Raw genomic sequence first — 18,655 nt, forward strand, 5'->3', positions numbered from 1 at the left:
ACTGTGCTCAGGATCTGGGGCCAGGTCAACTGTTTCTCTTCTTTGGCTTGTCGGCCCTGGATGGGACTCCTTTCAGTGAAACTGACTCTTGGCGTGGCCTTGGTGGCGCCGTCGGGCTCGGATGATCTGCCCGGCTACGCCCAACCGCCATCTTGTCTTCACGGCGACGGTGGCGAAGCCCTCCTACAGTGTCGCCTAGGGACGACTCCTGCACCCCTGGCCCTGCATGGCTCTTTCTTCCTGAGGGACGCTGCAGCCTGGGTCCCCCCTGTGGGGGCCAACGTCTGAACTTTGGCTGGACTGCGAGTTGCCCTCTACGACAGGATTTGCCCGCCATTTTGTCCTCTGTGGCGCAGGACCCTTGGTGTCCCTACTACAACGGGCGTTTCCCCTGGCGGCGCTCTGCCGGCCGTTGGAGACTCATCGACGCCGATGCCTGCTGCTAGCGGCCTGAGCTCGCATTTCTGACTAAGTGGAGTGCGGCAGCTTACAGGGCACGAATGTCGGAGAACCGAGGATCGAGGAAAGGGGACCGCACCCTGCCGGACATGCTCAGCAGAGCCCAGCAACAGCGAGACAGGGCGCAACCGTCCCCGAGCTCTTCTAGGGCTGCAGCGGACCCGACCGGGGGTGAGCCCCCCGTCACAAGGTCCTTCATGGAAGATCTGTTCAGCTCGCTTAAGGCTGACTTTCCGACGCTGAAGCAGGAGGTGGCCAGCGAAGTGCGCGAGGTCCATAGAGAGGTGGAGGGCCTAGGTGAGCAGATGGAGACGGTGGAGGCAGCGGCTCAACGGAGGGACGAAGAGATTGTCCATTTGCAGCAGGACGTTCTCCGTCTCAGGGAGCAGCATGTCGAACTCCAAGCACACAATGAGGACCTGGAGAACAGGTCGAGAAGGAACAACATACGAGTTCGAGGTGTGCCGTCCGCGGATGAGGGGACAGACCTGACGGGCTACCTGAAGGACTTGTTCAGGGAGATTCTGGGAGAGCCCGCGGACTTCCCGATCCGAATCGACAGGGCCCACAGGGTCGGCCGACAGCGACAGTCGACGGCACCTCCACCGGACATCTTGGCCTACCTCCCGGATTTCCCGGTGAAGGAGCGCATTATGGCCGAAGCCCGCAGAAAGCAACCATTGACCTTCCGCGAACGGCCTGTGGCGCTGTTTCAGGACCTGTCTGCTATCACGCTACAGAAGCGCAGGTCCTTCAAAATTGCAACAGATTTCCTGCGAGAGCATGAGACACCGTACTCTTGGGGGCATCCCTTTCGCCTGATATTCCGTTGGAACGGGGTGCTACACCAGCTGCGTTCCTTGCAAGATGTCTGCGGTGTCCTGGGTCTCACGGCCACGGAAGAGGGTGAAGTGACACCGGGCTGGAGGCGTTCTGATAGAGGAGGACGACGGCGATCATCGAGGAGGAGATCGGCGGCAAATGCTGGATGACCGGACTCGCCCACTGTTAGGGCGGACATGGCCAGCGCACTGAGAGAAGCGGCCAGGGACTCGGCCGCCACGAACGGTGTCGCCATGACAGCGTAGACTCACTCCGGGTGGAGATGGACATAGCTTCTTCAGTGCCAGGTTTGGGGGTTGGAGGGAGGGTCGGGGGAGAGGCGGGGAGAACGAGTGGCTGGACGTCCACTTTTGGTATTTTCCACAGACTTGTCCGTTTTGGGACTGACTGGGACAATGGGTTGTTTGTGCATGGGTGGGGAATTGGCTAGTTGCCATGGGTCTGTTTTGGGAGGGGTTGGGAGTTGTTCAGGGGTTGAGGGGGTACCGTCCAATATCTCAAATGTTATTGCTTGGTTCTATTTTGCTTGTCCTGTGCCCCCCCCGCTTATTGTCTGCCCGCGGCTTGGCGCCTCCGGTCCCTTGGGGGTATGTCGTCACTGAAGGTAGTGACCCTTAATGTTAAGGGTCTGAATAACCCTGTGAAGCGAAGGGAGATCTTATCTCTGCTGGAGGGGACACAGGCCGATATATGCCTCCTGCAGGAAACCCATTTACTATCACGGGATTGTCACAGTATGCGCTCTGCTAAGTTCCCAACTCAGTTTTTCTCCTCTGCTGCATCTAAGACCACGGGGTAGCTATTCTGCTAGCGAGTTCCTTCAGGGGGGAGGTGTTGTACAAATTTGCGGAACAGAAGGGGAGGCTATTGGCATACCGCCTCCGCCTGGGGGACACGACGTTCACTATTGGCTCCTTATATAGCCCAAATGACCACCAAGAGCGCTTTCTGGACTCGGTGCTGGTAGACGTGACTGCCTCCCCTGATCGACATATCATACTAGGGGGCGATTTAAATATAGTTTTTGATTCTACACTAGACAGATCAGCGCAGCGATACCCGCAGACTGGGGAACTATCACAGACTGGGAAGGCCCGAATCACTGACATGGATCTGCATGATCTTTGGCGCACCCTCCACCCCACGGACAGGGACTATTCCTATTATTCACATGCGCACCGGACCTACGCACGGTTGGACTACTTATTGGTTAGTGGGCCGATGTGTGCCGCTGCTACGGCGGCGGACATTGGGGTCCTGTCACTGTCTGATCATGCGCCGGTCGTGGGCGCATTTGCGTTGCCGACGGCCTCCCCCTCTCGGGGTGTGTGGCGCCTCAGGGACACCCTCCTGCACAAAAAAATGGTTGTGAAGCATATTGAGGAAGCGATTCGGGAATACCAGGCACACAATGATAACTCGGACACCTCGCCAGCGACACAGTGGGCGGCGTTGAAGGCGGTTCTTAGGGGGGAGTTCATTTCCATCTCCTCAGCAGAAAATAGAGAGAGACAGCGCAAGAGGGAGGAGCTGACTTCCCAGGTCCAGGAATTGGAACAGGTCCATCGCCGAACCGGAGCTCCAAGGGTGTGGAGGCAGTTGAAGGCCGCCAGGAAGCTCCTGACGGCATTGGACATGGATAGGGCGGAATACGCAGCGCTGCGTCTAAAACATGCATTCTACACGGGTGGGGATAGGTGTGGCAAACTCTTGCCAAATAGGCTTCGTATCGCGCACCAACGTAACGTGGTGAAGGAACTACTCGGTGCTGATGGGGTGGCGGTTTCTGATGACGCCGCAGTGGCAGAAACGTTCTGTAGTTTCTATGAAGCGCTATATACGGGAGAACCCCCCTCGACACAGGATGCCTCGGAATATTTGGAGTCAGTGGCCCTTCCGGTGCTGGACCCAGCTCAGGCGGAACACCTCGAACGTAACATCCACGTGGAGGAGGTGATATCAGCGATAGCCAGGCTCAAACACGGGAAAGCTCCGGGCCCGGACGGTTACACGTCCTTGTTTTATAAAACCTTTTGCCCGGTCGTGGCCCCTATTCTCACCCGCCTGTTTAACTCCTTTTCCGAACCGGGAGCCATCCCACCGGACCTGTTAAGAGCAACGGTCTCAGTGATCCCGAAACCTGGGAAAGACCGGGCCCTATGTGGCTCATACAGGCCTATCTCACTCCTGAATGTCGACCTTAAATTGTACACAGGGATTTTAGCGTCTAGGTTGGCCCTGCATCTGCCGGGCCTGTCGATAACACCAAGAGAGTAGCACACATTTTGGAGAAAGCTTCGCGGATCCCGGGCGAACGGATGCTGCTGGCGGTGGATGCTGAGAAGGCATTCGACCGGGTTCACTGGCCTTATCTCGAGCAGGTGCTCCGGAAACTGGATATTGGAGACAAATTCTGCTCGATGGTCTTCAATTGCTACAAGTACCCTTCGGCGATAGTGAGAGTCAATGGGTGCAGCTCCCGTAGCTTTGCGATCGAACGGGGCACTAGGCAGGGATGCCCGCTTTCCTCACTCCTCTTTGCTCTCTATATGGAGCCATTTGCCCAGAGGATTCGTCAAAACCCGGATGCGATCGGGATCAAGATGGGGCAGTATATCCACACGGTCAGTCTTTATGCGGACGATGTCCTGTTGACCTTGGACGATCCTAGACGGGCCCTCCCCGCTTGTATTCATGAACTGGACGCTTTTTCGAAAGTGGCTGGTTTTAACATGAACGTGGGCAAGTCGGTGGCTCTGGATGTGTCCCTGGCCGCGGATACTAGACGAGATCTGCAGCGGCTTTTTCCCATGCAGTGGTCGTCATCCCTGGTGCCGTACCTGGGGATTCTGCTAGCGCCAACGTTGCCAGCGATGGTAACGGCCAACTATGCCTCTCTTAGCAGGAAAATCAGGGAGGAACTAGGCCGCTGGAGTAAAAGCCTGCTGTCCTGGCTCGGCAGGATTGCTGCGGTCAAAATGACGGTTCTGCCCCAGATTTTATACCTCTTCCGAGCCTTGCCGCTCCAGCCTCCTGTGGGCTGGATTAGGCAGACACAAGCCGACATCACACGCTTCGTCTGGCAAGGCCGCAAGCCGAGGATGAAGAGGGTTCTTTCCACGCTGGCCCCGGAGGCGGGGGGCCTTGGTATCCCGGACCTCCGGAAATATTTCCAGGCGGCGCAGTTGCGCTACCTCGTGGAGTGGAGCAGGTGGGAATCCGACAAGCACTGGCTCTTTCAAGACCAGGCGGTGGCGGGGCGCACCCTCCAGGAGGTTCCATTCTTGCGCCGGATTCACTGCCCCCCCAACCTCTACGCTTCCTTCGTCACGCGAGTTCCCCTGAGGGTGTGGGACACAGTCAGTGAGGTTCGTGAACTCACCACGTTCCCTTTGCCTTTCACGCCGATAGCGGATAACCCTGATTTCTCCCCCGGGATGGAGCCAGGCGCTTTCTCCCACTGGAGGGCGGCGGGTTGCCGAGCGCTCTTCCAGATCCATGGGCCGGAGGGGGTGGTCCCCTTTCAGCAACTGAAACAGGAGTTCCAACTGCCTGAGTCAGATAGGCTGCGATATATGCAGGTTAGGCATTGGGCGCTTCAATCCCAGGTGCGGGACACTGCTGATCGCCAGATAACACCATACGAGCGGTGGTTGGTGACCCGCGCCTCTGATGCTAAGCTGATCACCGATCTTTATAAATTCCTGCAGCCCCCTCCGTTTCATTTCTATAACCCAGGCAGGGAACGCTGGAATAGAGAATTGGGAAGGACGCTTAGCCATAAAGAATGGGATCAAATTGCGCACCGAGCGAGACACTCTGCATATCATACAGGTCTCACGGAAACACTCACCAAGGTGTCCACGTATTGGTATTATACCCCGGAGAGGCTACACGAAATGAACAGGCATATCGAGAAGGAGTGCTGGAGGGGTTGTGGTCGGGTGGGGACCCTTACACATATACTTTGGGACTGTCCCTTGTTAGAAGCTTACTGGAAGGAAGTTCTCGACGAGATTGATGTTCATTTTGAAATTGAATTGCCGCGCTTCCCGGCGTATGTATTGCTTGGCCTTCCTAATGGCCTGATGTACCCGTTGAAGTCCCGCAGGGGCAGGCAAATTGCGATAGCGCTGGGTTCAGCGATTCAGAACATCTTGATCCACTGGCGTACCACCACGGTCCCCTCCATCACAGGCTGGCTGCACAGGCTCTGGCATGTGCTGGGTATGGAGAAATTATCGCTTATGGGAGCGGGGGACGTGGACCAATTTGATGAGCTATGGCAACCCTTTCACGCGCTTTTAACTACAGAATTTAGGGAACTCACCTGCCCGAGGTACCTCAGACTTCTGAGATTAACGCCACCGGTGATTTCAACCGACTAAGGGGACACAAGATCTGGGCTCACGGGGAGGGGGGGCGTGGCGGGAGGGCAGGTTGCGTTATTAGCCGAGTATTGGACGGGGGGCAGGTGGGGGGGTTGGGGTGAGTTGGGGAGTTTGGGGGAAGGGGTTCTAGGGGTTGGTGGGGTTGGTTTCTTGCATTATTGCCTTTCCTTTTCTGGTCTGCCTGATGGTGTTTACTGTATTCAGCCCTTATCATTTGCCATTGTTTCTTTCTTTACAGTAGCCTTGTCCACCATCGCACTCATAGATTTATGCTCAGCTTTTCTCACCTGAATGTATGTAACCCTAACCCTCCTGTTCCCTTACCTCCTATGTTTTGTCTTAATAAAATGCTTTAAACCTAAAAATAAAAAATAAAAAATTGAAAAATTACTAATATACTCCCCTCTTTTTTTTCCAGATAACTTTGTTTTCTAACAACTTTTCTTCGACCTTATGTCATACATCAAATGTGTTTTCCAGCTAACAAAATTTCTTCGACCTTGTGTCTCCTAACACAATTTTTTCGACCTTTTGTCACTTTAAAGATTAAAATCAATCATTATCACTTTCATCATCTAAATTAACTTGACTACTATTTGCTTCTACTACTGGTGGGATGATTATGTAGGTCCACTCAGGTGACTTATACTTCTGGTTCGGTTTTATTGTTCTCTTTGGTCTGCTACTGATCACTTCTATTCTTTTTCCTGCTTGCTTTTTCTTATTCAAGTCTTCTTCTTTTTAACTTGTAATCTCATTCACCTGCTCTTTTGCTTTATTCACCAATTTGAATTTTAGGCCTTCGTTTTCACTTGGCCAATTGTCTCTTTTTCTTGTTAATCTCCTTTTTGGTTCTGCCAAATTATATTCCACTCTCCAAGCTCTTTTCCTTGATCTTTTTACTGTTGATTCATCTCCACTGTCATCTGTTTCACTTTCTGTGTTATCAGATGATTCATCAATTATCAGTTTTATTGTATCGGATTCTTCTTCAGATTCAGGTACTTCTTTACTCGGCAGTTTCACTTTGTTAGGAACAGCATCCTTATAGCTGGTACTTGAAATTTCATCTTCTTCTTCTTCTTCAATTACTTCCAGTTCACCAGTTTCAGAATTTTCGTTCCTTTTCCCAAAGTTTCCAATCCGCTTTTCAATACTCTCCTGATCTTGATCTTGAATTACTTCTTGTTCAATTTCCTCTTCAGCTACTTTATCTCGCAGATCATTATCATTTTCTTCTTCTGAATCTTGTATCACAACTTCTTCATTCTCTTCATTCAATGTCAAGTCAAGTCAAGAGATTTATATAGCGCGCTACATACCCATAGGGTCTCAAGGCGCTTGAGGAAGGGTGGGGAATTACTTGTCGAATATCCAAGTTTTGAGTTGCTTTCTGAATGCTAGGTGGTTCTGAGTAATGCGAAGGTGAGTGGGAAAAGAGTTCCAAGTTTTAGCTGCCAGGTAGGAGAAGGATCTACCTCCCATGGTGGTTTTGTTGATGCGAGGTACAGTGGCAAGGGCTTGGTTGGAGGATCGTAGCTGACGGGAGGGGGTGTAGAAGGACAGTCGTGTGGTGAGGCATTCGGGTGCTTTGTGTGCGTGGTTTAGGAGGCGGAAAGTAATCCTCTTGTTTACGGGGAGCCAGTGGAGGTTTTTCAGGTGACCAGAGATGTGCTCTTTACGCGGGATGTCTAGTATGAGCCTGGCTGAAGCGTTCTGGATGCGTTGGAGTTTTTTCTGGAGTTTTGCGGTGGTACCGGCGTATAGGGTGTTTCCGTAGTCCAGGCGGCTCGTGACCAGTGCATGGGTGACCGTTTTTCTAGTTTCGGTGGGGATCCAGCGAAATGTTTTTTTGAGCATGCGAAGAATGTTAAAGCAAGATGATGAGACGGCGTTGACTTGTCTGGTCATCGAGAGTGAGGAGTCCAGGATGACGCCCAGGTTCCGTGCGTGGTCTGTCGGGATGGGTGCTTTACCGAGGGCCTCTGGCCACCAAGAGTCATCCCAGGCGGAGGGGGAGGTGCCTAAGATGAGGACTTCTGTTTTGTCAGAGTTCAGTTTCAGACGGCTGTGTTTCATCCACTCGGCTACTTTTTCATTCCTTCGTGTAAGTTGGTTTTGGCGGTGTTAGGGTCTTTGGTGAGTGAGAGGATCAGTTGAGTGTCGTCAGCGTAGGAGATGATGTTGAGGTTGTGTTGGCGAGCGATGGCCGCAAGGGGGCTCATGTATACATTGAAGAGGGTGGGGCTGAGTGAAGATCCTTGTGGCACGCCACAAATGACTTCCGTGGCTTCTGACTTGAATGGTGGGAGACGGACTCTCTGGGTTCTTCCGGTGAGGAACGAGGTGATCCATTCCAGTGCTTTTCCTTGGATTCCGACGTTTCTGAGGCGCTGTAGAAGGGTGCTGTGACAGACTGTGTCGAAGGCAGCGGAGAGGTCGAGGAGGATGAGGGCCACTGTGTCTCCGTTGTCCAGTAGAGTTCGAATGTCGTCTGTTGCAGCTATGAGTGCGGTCTCAGTGCTGTGTTTGGCTCGGAATCCGGACTGTGAGGTGTCGAGGGATTTGTTGGTTTCGAGGAAGGATGCGAGCTGGTTGTTGACAGCTTTCTCGATGACTTTGGCCGGGAATGGAAGGAGCGAGATGGGGCGGTAGTTTTTGAGTTCGGTGGGGTCAGCTGTGGGTTTTTTCAGAAGGGCGCTGAGTTCTGCGTGTTTCCAGCTTTCCGGAAAGGTGGCGGAGTTGAGGGAGCAGTTGATGACATCTCTGAGGTGTGGTGCTATGGTGGAGTCTGCTTTGTTGAAGATGTGGTGAGGGCATGGGTCAGTTGGGGATCCTGAGTGGATGGAGTTCATCAGGCGGATGGTGTCCTCAGTGGAGATTGGGTTCCAGTCGTTAAGGATGTTCAAGGGGGGTGAAGGTCCTGCAGAAGGTTGGGTGGGTTGGTCTCCGGGTCGGTTGTCGAAGCTGTTGTGGATGTCTGCGATTTTGTTGTGGAAGAAGGAAGCAAGGGAGTCGCAGAGGGCTTGGGAGGGGGTGATGTCGTTGGAGTTGGCTGATGGGTTTGTAAATTCTTTGACGATGTTGAATAATTCCTTGCTGTTGTGGGCGTTGTTGTCTAGTCGGTCTTTGAATGCGGCTTTCTTGGCAGACCGGATTAGTTGGTGGTGTATGCGGGTGGCGTTTTTGAAGGCGTCCCTGGTGCTGGTGTTTGGGTCTTTTTTCCAGGTCTTCTTGAGGGAGCGACAGAGTTTCTTCGATTTCTTAAGATCATCGTTGAACCAGGAGGCGTTTTTGCTGCCTTGTTTGATTTGACGTTTTTTCAACGGTGCTAGGATGTCGGCGCTGTTGGATAGCCATTGGATGAGGTTAATGGCTGCTTGGTCGGGGTTTGAGGAGTGGGCGGGGGGGTTTAGAAGAAGCGATGAGGAGATCTGGTCGATGGTGATTTTGTTCCAATTTCTTCGCAGGGTGGGTTGAAGATGGTTGTGGATTGTGGTCTTATTGTAGATAAAGTGAACGCAGCTGTGGTCCGTCCAATGAAGAGCTGTGGTGTGACTGAATGAGACATGTTTGCTGGAGGTGAAGATAGGGTCGAGTGTGTGACCTGCGATGTGGGTGGGCGTAGAGACAAGTTGTTTGAGTCCGAGGTCGGCGAGATTGTCCAGAAGGGTAGTGGCGCTGCTGTCATAGCTCTTTTCCAGGTGAAAATTGAGGTCTCCCAGTAGAATGTAGTCCTTGGAGGAGAGGGCGTGTGGAGTGACGAAGTCAGTGATGTCGTCACTGAATTGTGCACGGGGTCCTGGGGGCCGGTAGAGGAGGGTGCCTCTGAGTGTGGTTTTAGGGTCGGTGTGGATCTGGCAAGGTTGACGTCAGAGTTGGTTGAGATGCGGATGGAGTTCTTATGGACGATAGCGATGCCTCCTCCTGTTTGCTTGATGCGGTCCTTACGGATGATCTTGTATCCTTCCGGGATGGCAATGGTGATGTCTGGGGCTGAGGAAGCATTCATCCATGTTTCAGTTAGGAAGGCGACGTCCGGAGAAATGGTGTCTAGTAGATTCCAGAGGTTGATGGCGTATCTGTGGACAGAGCGGGTGTTGAGCAGGATGCATTTTAGGTGGTTGGGGTCCGGTCTCTGTTTGGTGTTGGTGGATGAGGAGTAGGTTTTGGTGCCGTCGAACTTGCAGGAGTTGCAAGAGAAGGGTCCATGGGTGTGTCCAGGAGCGGTTTGGACGCAGTTGGGGGAACGGCCGGGGTTAAGGGCTAGGAGGGTGGTGGCATCGTAAGTGATGCGAGTGGGCTGGGCATTGCGGGAACCAGGGGGTCTGGTGCTGGGCGCGGTCCAGGCACGGACGGGCGTAGACGGGCTTACCTTTGGCGCACCTTCGGCGCGGCCGTAGCACTTGGATGCTGCGCGTTGGGACATCTATCTTAAATGGATAGTGGAGGGGGCGGAGCGTGGGAGGGGCCGCTGGGAGGCGGGAGCGAGGTCGAGGGAGGGCTCTGGTCAACCAGGAAAATGGCCGCAACAACAACAACAAGGAGCAATGGGGCGCTATGAGGTCCAAAATATGTTACAGATACTGTTGTGGTGGGAGCAGGTTCGAGCGCGGAGACAGAGCAAATAGTGACGCAGTCTCGAGTTAAGCACAGCCAGAGTAATCACGGACAATGAGTAGCCAATGATATCACAGGTAATGCACAGCAAATATAAAACAATGCACAGTCAACCAAAGCGCTATGAAAATATTTAAACAAACGTGCGCGCTAGCTGAAAGGCAGATGCAGAGGTCAGCGCTACAGTCAGCCAAAGCGCTATGATAATGTTTAAGCAAACGTGCGCGCTAGCTGAAAGGCAGATGCAGAGGTCAGCGCTACAGTCAGCCAAAGCGCTATGATAATATTTAAACAAACAAACGAGCGCGCCAGCTGAAAGGCAGATGCAGAGGTCAGCGCTACGATACCACAGGTGAGGGTGAGGGAGGAAGCGAGGGGAGCGACCACTCGCGTTGGAGGCAAGATGGTCACAGCTCTCTGTGTGGGTGAGGACGGACTGTAGCTCTCGTGGGTGGGAGGGGCCGCTGGGAGGCGGGAGCGAAGTCGAGGGAGGGCTCTGGTCAACCAGGAAAATGGCCGCAACAACAGCAACAAGGAGCAATGGGGCGCTATGAGGTCCAAAATATGTTACAGATACTGTTGTGGTGGGAGCAGGTTCGAGCGCGGAGACAGAGCAAATAGTGACGCAGTCTCGAGTTAAACACAGCCAGAGTAATCACGGACAATGAGCAGCCAATGATATCACAGGTAATGCACAGCAAATATAAAACAATGCACTGTCAGCCAAAGCGCTATGAAAATATTTAAACAAACGTGCGCGCTAGCTGAAAGGCAGATGCAGAGGTCAGCGCTACAGTCAGCCAAAGCGCTATGATAATGTTTAAGCAAACGTGCGCGCTAGCTGAAAGGCAAATGCAGAGGTCAGCGCTACAGTCTGCTAAAGCGCTATGATAATGTTTAAGCAAACGTGCGCGCTAGCTGAAAGGCAGATGCAGAGGTCAGCGCTACAGTCAGCCAAAGCGCTATGATAATATTTAAACAAACAAACGAGCGCGCCAGCTGAAAGGCAGATGCAGAGGTCAGCGCTACGATACCACAGGTGAGGGTGAGGGAGGAAGCGAGGGGAGCGACCACTCGCGTTGGAGGCAAGATGGTCACAGCTCTCTGTGTGGGTGAGGACGGACTGTAGCTCTCGTGGGTGGGAGGGGCCACTGGGAGGCGGGAGCGAGGTCAAGGGAGGGCTCTGGTCAACCAGGAAAATGGCCGCAACAACAACAACAAGGAGCAATGGGGCGCTATGAGGTCCAAAATATGTTACAGATACTGTTGTGGTGGGAGCAGGTTCGAGCGTGGAGACAGAGCAAATAGTGACGCAGTCTCGAGTTAAACACAGCCAGAGTAATCACGGACAATGAGCAGCCAATAATATCACAGGTAATGCACAGCAAATATAAAACAATGCACAGTCAGCCAAAGCGCTATGAAAATATTTAAACAAACGTGCGCGCTAGCTGAAAGGCAGATGCAGAGGTCAGCGCTACAGTCAGCCAAAGCGCTATGATAATGTTTAAGCAAACGTGCGCGCTTCATTCCCATTTGAATCTTCCAGATCTCGACTTTCTTGTCGATTGTCAGAATCTGGATTTCTTCCAGGTTCTTTTTCTGAATCTGAATCAGCTGTCGTATCACCTTCGTCGTCAGGATTTTCAGGTGGAGGTACACGTATGGTATGACGAGCATGAATCCACTTTTTCAATCCCCTACACTTTATTGCATTTGTTGTGACCAGTATCACCTGTCTTGCCTTTTGCCACCTTGGTACTAGACAATTCCTCCTTCGATGTACCTTTGTCCTTACCCAGTCTCCTGGTAACAGATCATGAGCTTGTTCTTTCTCTTTTGAAAGTACTTCAGTTCCTACCTGATGGAAAACAGAAGTCACCACGTCAGATAGATTTTTGCAGTAATCCATAATGACGCTATCATTAATGCTCAACAGTTTATCAACTGTAACAAATGCTTGTCTCATGACCCTTCCCATAAGTATTTCATGGGGGCTCAAACCTGTTTTTCTATCTGGAATGCTTCTCAAAGTCATCAAAACAAGTGGAAGTGCATCTGTCCACTTCATTCCTGTTGCTAAACACATTTTAGCTATCCTGTTTTTTATTGTACCATTCACTTGCTCAACAACACCTGATGCTTCTGGTCTGTAGGCACAATGCAATTTCTGCTTTATTGCTAGTGCTTCACAAATCAGTTTTAGCAATCTGTTTTCAAAATGTGTGCCGCGATCTGTCTCGATCAACACTGGAAAACCATACCTTGGTATGAGTTCTCTCAAAAGTAATTTTGCTACAGTAATTGAATCACTGTGACATGTTGGAAATGCTTCCACCCATCTTGAAAACAAACAGACTATCACCAAAACATATCTGAGTCTGTTGTGAGGTGGCATTTCAATGAAATCAAGCTGTATTCTGGGAAATGGGCCACCCTCCGGTCCTATGGTTCCCATGCTTACAACAGTTTTTCTGTTAAGGTTAATCTGCTGGCATATAAGACATCTCTGACAAAAGGACTCTGCAATTATTCTGAATTTTGGATTGTACCATATCTGCCTAAATAATCTGATCATTGAGTCTCTTCCGATATGTCCTGGGCCATGATACATGCGTGCCATGTCAGAAATCATGCTGTCTGGCATTACTGGTCTGTCATCTTTGTAAACCCAAATCTCATCTTCCTCTCTTTGCCTGCATCCTGCTTTTAGCCATGTATCTTTCTCTTCATCACTTGCCTCATCTTGTAACTGTTTTACTCCTTGCCAAGTTTCAACTACAGATGTTAGCATAAGTGAGTTGAAAACATGTTCATTATTTTTTTCCCGATTTATGGACACATTTTGTTTTGCACAAAATTTTGCTATTGCGTCAGCCTATGCATTTCCCAAAGTTATATAATTCTCACCCTTTTTGTGAGCTGTGCATTTTACTACAGCAATCTTTTCTGGTAGCTAAATTCCATCAATCAGTCTTTTAATTAGTTGAGCATTCCTTATTGGTGATCCCGCAGAAGTTAAATAACCTCTTTGAGACCAAAGCTGGCCATAGTCATGAACTACACCATAACCATACTGACTATCAGTCACTATGGTAATCTTCTCATCTTTTCCCAATTCACATGCATGAATCAAAGCAATTAATTCTGCCACTTGAGATGAACGAATTCCTTTGAGACTGGATGCTTCAATTACATCTGCAACAGTGCATACTGAATATGCTGCGCTCAGAACACCATCATCTGTTCTTAAGCAAGAACCATCAACAAACAAAACACAATCTGATTCAGGCAATGGGACATCTTTAATATCCTGCCTTGGTTTTGTACAATACTCTAATACATCCAGGCATTCATGATCAACCTCATCTCTGACTTCTGTTTCAGTTGTGTCAGGTAATAATGTGGAAGGATTTAAATTCACACATCTTGAAATCGAAACATTATCTGAACCAAGAATAACCTTTTCATATTTTGTCAACCTGTTGTTTGTCAAATGCTGTGTTTTGCTTCTGGTGAGGAGAAGCTCAAATGAATGTAGCACATAAACTTTCACTGGAAATCCCATTATTATTCCTTCACTTTGTTCCAAACTTACACTTGTTGCAGCTACTGCTTTTAAGCAACCTGGTAATGCTTTTGCAACAGGGTCAAGAACAGCTGAGAAATATGCTATTGGCTTTCTCGGTATTCCATGTCTTTGAATCAGAACTGATAATGCACATCCTTCTCTTTCACAGCTCAAACTCTTTTTCATAATCAGGCATTCCCAATGCTGGAGCTTCACACAAACTTTTATTTAACTGTTCAAAAGCTTCTCATTCAGTTTTGTTAATCTAATTGGGTCTTTTATGTCTGCTTTTGTCAGTCTTTGCAATGGTTTTGCTATTACTGAAAATCCACTGATCCATTGGCGACAATACCCTACCATTCCTAGAAACATTCTAACCTATCTCTGTGTTTTTGGAGGTTGCATTGCTTGAATCATTTTTATTCTTTCTGTTGTCACTTGTCTGATTCTCTTTGCAATTCTGTGACCAAGATATTTTACTTCTTGTTTGCAAAACTGGAATTTTGCAGGTGACACTTTATGTCCCTCATCTGCCAGATGATTTAAAAGAGTAATGGTATCTGTTACACAGTTATCTCTTGTTTTTGCAGCTACAAGGAGATCATCAATATACTGCACTAACATACATTTTCCAGGTAACTCTAGATCTTCCAAAGATTTCTTTAGCAATTGATTAAAGATGGATGGATTCTCGGTGTACCCTTGAGGGATTCTACGCCATGCTAATATACGCTCTTTGAACCGGAACGCAAACATTTGTTGACTTTCTGGATGCAATGGAACAGTGAAGAATGCATTGCATAAATCAATAACTGTATTCCATTCTGCATTGTGCGGAATCTGATATAGTATTACCGCTGGATTTGGTACAACTGAACAACATGAAACAACAATTTTATTTACCTTTCTCAGGTCCTGAACAATTCTAAAAGTTCCGTTTGGCTTCTTAATTCCCATAATCGGTGAGTTACATGGGCTACTCTCGATTTCTTTTAGAACTCCTTGTTTTATAAATTTATCTATTACAGGAGTTACCCCTGCAATCCCTTCTTCTTTCATTTTATACTGAGGAATGTTTGGATAATCTACTCCTTGTTTTACTGATATTTGTACTGGATCTACATTTTTCATCAAACCCATTTCATCTCCAGTAAAATCAAAAAAATTACTTTCACTGTGTCTTTTAATTCTTCAGGTAAATTATTTTTATCAAACACAGGAAATAATTTACTTTCTTCTGCCTCAACCATTGACATTGTTAATTTGTAGAGCCCATCTTCTTCTGGAGTTTGTAGCTATATACCATCCGGTGAGCAATATATTGCGCAATTCATCTTACAGAGAATATCTCTTCCTAATAGATTTACCGGACTGCTATCACAAACTACAAATCTATGCATGTCCTTAAATTTACATATTTCAACTTCTACTGGTTCAGTTAGATCTGTTTTAATTTGCTGATTAGCTACACCTACTACTTGGATTTTTTCACCAGAGAGAGGAAGGTTTTCTATTTCCACTGATCTAACAGTAGAACGGGTAGCACCTGTATCCACTAGGAAAGTAATTTCTACATCATTCACTTTACCATTTACAAATGGACCAGATTGATCTACCTCAAGAGTGGCTCCAAGCACACACTCTTCCTTCTCTCTCAGGCACCGTCAGAAGTAATCCTCAGATTCACTCCCTCCATCTTCTTTCATTCAAAATTGTTGAGACACATTTGACACATTCACTCTCGGTGATCTGTTTACCTGATCACCTCCGCAGAATCCTGTTTCTGTATTGTATCTCTGCAAATTTACATAGTTTGGAAGTGGCGGTTGTGGTATCTGACTTTGCTGATTCACTATTTGTCGCTGTAGCTGTTGCTGCTCATTTATCTCATTCTGCATCTGTGGATTTAATGATGCATTTTTCACAAAATTTCTGGACGGATTCTTACACTCGCGCTACCAGTGTCCAATTTCGCCACAATTAAAACATGGGAGTTTCTTTTTTAACTCTTCTAGGTTTCCCATCAATTTTGTTTTAATATAATTACCTTTGAATTTCCCTTGATTCTGATCAACATTTTTGTTTGTTAAAGTTGATATTTGCTGTTCAGCCACTTTTACCTGTGCCCACATAGCTTTTTCTTTCAGCTTCTTTTGTTTCGCATCCAATTCATCACTACAGTATTTTGCCTTTCTCAAAATATCATCCACTGTGAGTGATTGCCAGCCAACTATTCCAGATCTTATCATTTCACCAATTTCAGGTCTTAAGCCATATACAAATCTGTATATAAAATGGCTCATATCTTTTTCACTTAAATGTTCATAGCCACTGTATTGTTTAAATGCCAGCAGTAATCTTTCATAAAATTAATGTAGTGATTCTTTCGGCTCTTGGGTTGTTCTGTCTATTTTAACCCAATCTACTCCTTTTGGGGGAATCTTGTTTTTCAAAAATACAATTACTTTTTCATACATTTTCTTTTTTTTGTTAAATTTTTCATACATTTTAATTACATCTGGTGAAGGAGCACCTGTTACCTTATCTCGAGAGGGTTCTTCTCTAGGCCAATCTATAGAAATTTTACTTTCTGTCCAAAGATCTGATGGGACAACTATGTCAAAGAATCCATCAAGATTAACCCACAGGACATTTGAAACCTTCACAAATCTGTCTACCTGTCGATACCATTCTACAGGTTTTTCTCTTAATCAAGGAAAATCATTTGTAAACATTAAAATGTCCTGTCTTGTCTATGAGACATGCACATAGCCTCCTCCTGCTATTTCTCTCATTAGAAACTCATTCACTTCCTTTTCATTTTCTATGATAGGAAAAGCTAAGCTTGTTGTGTCTTCATCTTTTTTCTTTGTCCATTTTGCTCTCCATTTACTTAATTCACCCCATTTTCTCAAAATCACAATTAAATCTTTAATATGAGTGATTCTTCCCGTGGTATTCATATTTTCAATATCTTTTTCAGAGAAATCCACTCTATAATTTTTCTGCAAACTCTTCTGCTTGCTTAAATCTACTTCTAATTCAAAAGCCATGTCCGCTAATTGGTCATATTTGGTTTTCGTTTTCCATGTTATGCTTTTGCAAATAAATAATAATTCATCATCCTGATATGCTTTCAATCTGTCAGCTCCAATTGTTCCAATTATGAATTCCTCTATGTCTGCTTTCAATTTTGCAACATCAGGTAGTTTACATTCTGCAGTTTGTGTTAAATCTATTTTACTTAAACTCTTTACCGGAGAACCAGAATCAGAATCTGCACCAGTTGGGATTTTACATAACAAACTTTGATTAAAAGTTAAATCAGGCATCATCATTTTTGTATGTATTTCGGTTAAATCTGAATAAAAATTTTCAGTCACTTTCTGTATTTCTGAATTTAATTGAACAGTTAAAGCTGAATGTCTAATTTCTTTTTGATCAAACACTGGAAGAACAGGTCCAATTGTTACAGGCACTGTTACTGCTTCCATGCTTTTAGTTAACTGCTGTATTAATTCATTTGCAGAACGAATGTGTTCTGATGTATCTGGCAATCCCTCATATCTTTCTGTTCTATTTCCATTTCTTGGGGTTTCATTTCTTTGAACAGGAGTTTCAGTAAAATTACTATTTTCTCCTGATATATTTGAATTACATCCTATTTCTACCCTCTCAGGTGTTTTTCTATTGCTTTGATTTGTTTCAGGAGATGTCTCTACTCTTTCAGATGTTCTTTTATAATTTGGACTTGTTACAGGGGATGCCTCATTAATTATTTCTCTTGGAGGGGCACTTGGAGAAGTCCATGTACAAACCGGTTGATAAGGTGGCGGCTTTCTAGTATAAATATCTTCTAATACCGCTTCTTCTGAATCACTTTCTTCTCTAACATGTTTTTTCTTTTGGGAACATTTTTTACCAGTTACCTCATCAATTAGTCTCACTGGGTATAAACCATCACACATGTCTGCTTTTCTCCATCGATGCATTCTATCCTCATGTGTCTCTCTATCAAGACCTAATCTTGTTCTCTTTGGTATGCCTCTACTCTCTCGTTCTAATTCAAGCATTTCATCCTCCCATTCAACTAAAGCTTCAAATTGAGTAGGTCTAGGCTTTGGTACAAGTTCCATCATTCTTTCTTTTAAATTTCTCAAAACCGCTATGTTAAATGATCCTTCTTCCGGCCATGCTAATATACCATCATTTTCAGTATATTTCATCCCATTCTCAATCCAAAGACAAGTATGATAACCATATTCACCTAACATATAAGCTGCAGGTGTTTTGTATTAATGGATTAATCTTCCGATTCGGGTTGAAATTTCAGGTTTAATTTTATTTTTCAACTTCTGGAACCTTGAAAGTTTCTTTTTCTCTTTCAAATAATAATAATCCATGTCTTTTAATCAAATTTTCCTTGCTTCAGTAAAGATCGTAACAACTTCCTTGTTATTCCGCTACACCAACCAATCCGGGCGCGAAACTCACTAACTAACCAATCAGGTTAAGCTACGTCAATGTTCTGCTCAATCAATAGAATTACTACTTTTCAGGATGAGCCAATCAGCTGTAAGCTTGTCTTGTCACGTGAACCAATCTGTGCGCAAATACTGTGACGTATGTTAGCCAATCACAGCACGACTCTTATGACGTATGCTACCGCTACAGCTTCTGTCTCTCCCTTCGCTCCTTACACTGACCCCTCCTTTACAAAAACATTTCACTGCGCCATATTTACAAAGCTTTCAATTGAATTCAGTTAATA

Source organism: Lissotriton vulgaris, chromosome 7 (genome assembly GCF_964263255.1).
Source record: "Lissotriton vulgaris chromosome 7, aLisVul1.2, whole genome shotgun sequence".
Classification (NCBI taxonomy): domain Eukaryota; kingdom Metazoa; phylum Chordata; class Amphibia; order Caudata; family Salamandridae; genus Lissotriton; species Lissotriton vulgaris.